This window comes from Hippopotamus amphibius, chromosome 3, assembly GCF_030028045.1.
Source record: "Hippopotamus amphibius kiboko isolate mHipAmp2 chromosome 3, mHipAmp2.hap2, whole genome shotgun sequence".
In the NCBI taxonomy this organism is placed as follows: domain Eukaryota; kingdom Metazoa; phylum Chordata; class Mammalia; order Artiodactyla; family Hippopotamidae; genus Hippopotamus; species Hippopotamus amphibius.
In genome coordinates this window covers 144,629,355-144,635,911 of record NC_080188.1, presented here as the reverse complement: position 1 = coordinate 144,635,911, position 6,557 = coordinate 144,629,355, and the positions used below count along the sequence as shown (strand labels likewise).

The 6,557-nt window shown below is 43.4% G+C and overlaps 1 pseudogene; it reads left to right on the top strand.

The window, feature by feature from the left end:
• The first annotated feature begins 630 nt into the window (after window positions 1–630).
• Window positions 631–1,535, top strand: LOC130848817 (deleted in azoospermia-like; annotated as a pseudogene).
• The last annotated feature ends 5,022 nt before the right edge of the window (window positions 1,536–6,557 follow it).

Genomic DNA, 6,557 nt, shown 5'->3' with positions numbered 1-6,557 from the left:
GGAAGCGGGTAAAACACGCCAGTAGCTTCTCACCAGAGTGGATGGCAAAAGCTCGTTTCCTTTCCATAATAGCTGCAGTCCTGAGCTATTGACAAAATGCTGAAGTATCTGGGAAAAGGATCTGCTCAGCAGGACAGAGCTAATCCTAGCCATTCCCAAATGAATCCACGCTCGTTACTATGTATTTTGTTTACTCAGGCCACCTTTCCAATTACCCATCAGAGTGTGCAAATCCTTCTTCCCTGCTTTATCAGGTATGAGAGGTAGAGAATTAGGTAAAGAATAGGGTAATGATATCAATACCATAATAATGATTATGATATCAAATATCAATTAATGACATCGAATATCAATACCACCGCCCTCCATTAACACTCCCCCCCGGATTGGTTAGAACTGTGGCTCCACAAAGGTGAACTTTAGACAGCCTAGAAAATATGATCTGATCCAGGCGTTAAAGAATTTTCCACCTAGGACAAGGTGATCCTAAAGAAAAGACCAAGGGAGTCTGCCTGCACCCCTCGGCCTCACCACCCACCTCTGACTCTCCTCACTCTCCACCTCTGCTTCCTCTGCCCAGTCAAACCGGACGGCAGCGGCCCCTGTTCCTCCTCGAACCCCTCTGCGGCAATGCTGGCTGTCGCCATCACGTCTGCTGCAAATCCTGACTCCAAACTCAACCACCTCCAGTGAGGCCAGCACCCAGTTTTCATCAACTACGACCAGCCAAGGCTATGTTTTACCAGAAGGCAAAATCATGCCAAACACTCTTTTTTGTTGGTGGAGCTCGTGTTAGGATGGATGAAACCGGAATTAGAAGTTTCTTTTTCTATATATAGTTCAGTGAAAGAAATTTAGATAATCATGCACCGAACTGGTGTGTCCAAAGGCTATGGATTTGTTTCATTTTATAATGACACGGATGAGCAGAAGACAGTAGAATCACGGAATAATTTTCATGGTTCAAAAGCGGAAACTGGGCCCTACAATCAAGAAACAAAATTTATGTGCTTATCATGTACAGCCACGTCCTTTGGCTTTTAATCCCCCTGCTCCACCACAGTCTCAGTGTCTGGACTAATCCAGACACGGAAACTTACATGCAGCCTCCAACCACAATGAATCCTATAACCCAGTATGTTCAGGCTTATCCTTCTTATCCAAGTTCACCAGTTCAGGTTATCACTGGATATCAGTTGCCTATTTATAATTATCAGATGCCACCTCAGTGGCCTGCTGGGGAACAAAGGAGTTATGCTATTCCTCTGGCTTATAGAGCTGTTAACTACCACTGTAATGAAGTTGATCCAGGAGCTGAAGTTTTGCCAAGTGAATGCTCAGTTCATGAAGCTACTCCATCCTCTGGAAATGGCCCACAAAAGAAATCTGTGAACCAAAGCATACAAATGGTGGTACCTGGTCTATTTAATCCAGAGAACAGACTGAGAAACTCCCTGGTTACTTAAGATGACTACTTCAAGGATAAAAGAGTTCATCACTTTAGAAGAAGTTGGGCAGTGCTTAAGTCTATTTGATCTCTCTGCTAACTTTCTAGTCTCATAGGAAGTTGCAGGTTTTGAATAAGAAGAAGAGGTTGAAAGTTTTTCCAATATTAGAGAAATTTAATTCTGAATTTTGATAAATCACACCCAGACTTTCTATTCAAGTTATATTAGATTGCCTAGTTTTATTTTACATTGAAACTGTTTTTCATTAGACATTTGCTTAGAAATTGGTTCTGTGTTGAATATATAGTTAAAAGTAAAAAAATAATTGAGACTGAAAGGGATAACTTTAAGATTTATCTGTAAGGATTTTTCTTAATTGACATTTTAAGAGTTTAAAAGCAAATGCTGATTTTCAAAAAAATTGTTTCAGAAAACCTATTTCAAAAGGTCAGAATTTTGATAGGTTAAATACAAGCACTTCACTTCTCCAACAAGTACCTGTGAACAGTACAATATCTACAATATTGTGCTTTTATGATTTGTCTAGAAATTTACCACAAAAGCAGAGTTTTTAAAACTGCATTTTTAATCAGTGAAACTCATTAGATAGTTAGCTTTATTGAATTTTTCCCTATGTAAACCCAGTAAAACAGATTCTAAACAGTCAATCAGTGGGTCTTACATTTATTGGTTCAAAATATTTTATCTTTTATCTAGAATCCACACACAAAGATATCCAATTAGGATGGTAATTAAGATAACTAAAATTCTGGGCCTAATTTTTTTTAGAGAATCCAAAACCACTAAACTATATTAAGTACATAAACTTTTCAGTGAGTTACCATTCTCCTTTTTTTCTTTTACTTTTTTTTCCCTTGAAATGCTAACCTCAATGGCTGTATCTTAAATTGTGCAAGATATTGGTATTAAAGAAGGCTGAAACTTTTCTTTAATATCACTTAAAAACTACTCAGAGTATCTGAAAGGAATTATTTTTTAAAAAACATTAAAATATCAATTATTTGTTAAAGAACAGGTAGATTTTTATTTTTGTTTTTTAGCCTATTGTATTTCCTTTTTTAAAGTAAAATATGTCCAGGAGAGTCAGGTAGTTTTGGCATTCCTAAACCATAAAAGCTGTTTAGTAATAAGCATATCCCCAAAATATACTAGAGTTAGAGTTAACAATCCATCTTTAGATTCGCTAGACTCCTCGTTGGACATTGTGAGTCGTGATGAACAACTAGAGATCCAGAGTCCCTTTGCTGTACCCACAGTCTTGCTTTTCCAGTCTGTCCACCATTCTTCCAGGAGGTTTGCCCCTAGAACAGGTGATGTAAAGAAGAGAAGTAGCAGTATAAACAATTTGAGGGCTAAACCTTGGAAAGGTAGCAATGGGATAATACCTTTCTCAGGGAAACACTTGTATCAGCACCATTTGACCTGCCGTGGACATGAGTTTAAAGTGGTTTCCTGGCTTTTCTTTCATTGGCCAGCCCCTTCACTAAAGCATGGACACTCCATTTTTCCCTATCCTAATGAAGCTTCCAGGCCATATCATCAATGCCCATTGTCTTACACTTCCTAACTATCTTCATTCTGAATCTGAAGGGAAGGGTCTTTTAAGTTAAGGATCCCCAAAAGGGCTTTCTTATGCCTCAGACTTTGAAAGTGCCCTGAAATTTGTTCTTTTTAAAATTCTCTGTACTTTTTTGTGTGTGTGCTGTAACATTCTTACATGTATTATTCTGTGATTAAATCTCCAGGTTACCATAAATGATACCTAAATTCTAAAGAGCCATTTCTAATTATCCAAATATGACCTTAAGGAAAGTAAGGGAATAAACTTTTTATTTGTCTGCTATTTTGTTGGACCAAAGTATTTTAAAGGGTAGAAAGAAGAGACAAAATCCTGAACCTTTCAAAATGGAAAATTAATTTTAAACTTAAAAGTGTATTCCTGGGACTTCCCTGATGGTGCAGTGGTTAAGAATCTGCCTGCCAATGCAGAGGACACGGGTTTGATCCCTGGGCCAGGAAGATCCTACATGCTGTGGAGCAACTAGAAGCCACCACAATGAGAAGCCCATGTACCCCAACAGAGTAGCCCCCACTCACCACAACTAGAGAAAGCCCGCACAGAGCAACAAGGACTCAGTGTAGCCAATAAATAAATAAATAAATAAATTTATTTTTTAAAAAGTGTGTTCCTATTACATATGCTGATACTGTTTTTTGCATAAATGAATAAATAGAAATACACTCTTTATTTCAAAAGTGTTTTGACCTACTCATTCATGTCATATTATCTAAAAAAACTGATGGGAATTTGGGTGGGTAGTATGTGACAAGGTTCAGATCCTTTAAATTCAGAAGTGTAAATATTGTTCAGTTTCTTAATCTTGCCGAGTTAGTTTATAAAGGCAAATTTTGGTACACTGGAAAAAAAATAAAGAAAAGGCGAAAGGAATCATGTGAGATCAGGAGAACCAGGACCCAGCTATGGCCCTGATGACTCCTGGCTGTGTCTCCAAAGGTAGGGAGAAGGCTGAGGAGGTATTGTTGGGTGAAAACAGGAGAACATGTTACCACACTGATGTTATCACACACCTAGGCTTGTGCAGGTCCAGACGTTCTGGAAGCTCATACAAGATTTAGCATTGCTTTGGGGAAGCTGAGCAGAGATTAGGTATCAGCATAGGAGACACTTCTCATTGTCTGTCCATCTGCCAAGTTTGTCAACTTTAAAGTCATATGTATTGGTTATTAGCTTCCTGAAACAGTAGTGGCCTTAATCTGGACCAAGATCGCATGTGTCTAATTTCCATCCGTCTACTCTTCTCTTTTCCCCCTGCCCCCCACCCCTGCCTCTCTCTCTTTCAGCAAGTGCAGGTCGAGCACAAATTACCTGCCAGGCACCGTGCTGGGCATGATTACACCTGGAGGGTGTCTGTGCCTCCCTGAGCTGGTGCTCTATCAGGAGAGCTGCACCCCAGCCTCTCTTTCCAGGATGCCACAGGGAGTGTCATCCCCCTGTTTTCATGAGGGACCAAGGGCATCCAGAGAACATAGTGATGAACTAGGCAGGGAGAGGTGGGGGTGGTCAGAACATTAGAAAGGGATTTCATAAAGGAAATGAAATTTATGCTGAGACTTGCCAGATGAGAACAGTTCAAAGGTGAAAGAGAGATGAAGAATGAGCCACTAGATGACCCTCCAGGGGGTGTTCTGTGAGAGGGATGGGAAACAGGCTGGGCCTCAGAGGAGGAACCTCTGTGCTCCATGTGGCCATGAGAGTGACAAGTTAGGGGGTCACCTGGGCAGAAAGGCACGGTTCAGAATTAGCACCCTGGGCTCCTGCGTCCTATGTCAGGGTTCTTGAGTGTGAAAATGTTCAGAAGTACTGAAGCTGTGGGGAAAAGACTTCAGGGCTTTTTGCCAGCTCTTACTCTCAAATTTTCAGGGAAAGCCCAGTGAAGACCTCAGGGAAAAATTCTTTTCCCTTTTTTTCTGGTCATTTTCTTTCCTCTTAATCAGGCAATCAGGAAGCTGAGGAACCCTCTGGAACAGGCTGGGTTGTGGTTCTTCTTAATGGGAGGATGGGATGCTTTTCTCTCGCAGGGCTACTATCGCACTGCCACCCAACCCTGCTCGCTTTCTCCACTGCATGTGCACGCACAGAGGCTCTAACATTCAGATTCCCGGCCCCAGGCCCCCAGCCAAGCCCTTTAAAGGGGCCTGGGCTGAGGTCCAGGAATCCGTAGTTACACCAGCTCCCTAGGTGATCTGAGCAGAAATCATTGCCCCTGGGAATCTCCCGTGGGAAAAACCCAGACCTGGCAGAAGGTGGGAGGCACCAGAACGGGGGTTGTAGAGAAGCTGTCGGAGGCTGAGGGGAGGAGAGGCATGGGGGGCCCATCCCCGACATTCAGGGGCCACTGGCTTTGTGGCTCCGTGATGGCCAAGCTGTGCTGGGTGGCCGAGCCGGATCAGACCAGGTCGGGGACAGCCGCTGTAGGAGCCGTGGACTCTGGTCTGGGGAAGACAGAGCAAGGCTGCCAGGCTGGGTTGTCTAAAGGCCACCTGGGTGGGAGGAGACTGGTTGTAAGTGACCCCAGTCCTAACGCATATGCATGCCAACAAAACAGACAGCAGCACCAAGTAGTTGCATGCTTGTACAGCATTCACACAATTACACTTAGAGCATTCACAACATACTATCTCCGAAAAAAAAAGTCTTCACAAAACTTTTCAAACCCCTCACAACACAGGTTTTTAAACAGCATGGGCTTCTTCTACCTTAGAAAGCCTTGCGGGAGAGAGGTCTGGTTCAGACAGCTTTGTAAGTCGTCTTCCCTCCCATAAGGTCAGTAGAGGCTATTTTACAATTTTTCCACTTTTCAAGCCCAACCTGATCCCACAGATTACCTGACCAGACTCTCCTCCCTAGATCCACAGTTGGAGGGGAGGCCTGATTCCCAACTCTGCATGACAAAGGGCAGCTGCCCTTCCGCCCAGCAACCAATAGGCCCCTTGAAAAAAGTCTCCCAATCCACATTCTCCACTAGCTAATTGCCCAATTATTTCATTTCCCAAGCAAAACTCTTCAGTCCGCCTGGAATCCACATTCAGGACCAGGAGCCGGTGTCCTGGAAGCCTCAGGAGTCTGGGGGACTTGCTCTCTGTTTGTCTGCCTCCCCTGCCTCCCCTGCCCAGCTCAGACCCGACCCTGGATTGACTGAGTCCCCACCTCTCCTGGGGCTGATGGAAACGCCCCGCTGGCTTCAGTGGGTTATGCAGGACCATGTGCTGGAAGTAGTCTGAGGGTTTGGAAAGATTCGGGGCTGGGAATCAGAAGACCTGACTTTATGCAGGCATCCGTCATTACCTGTGTGAGTTTGGAGATGCTGTCACCTGTCTGAGCCTTGATTTTCTTAGCTCTAAAAAACAGGGGGCACTAGAATGGCCTGGCTGGTCCACTTCGGCATTAAGCCCTCTGATTAGTAGCCAGGGAAGGTGGGGGATGGGGCACCTTGCTGGACAGATCCTCTGAGGGTGACAAATACTCCCAGACTCTCTCCTCTTAAGGGAGGTCTCCAAGATTGGGAA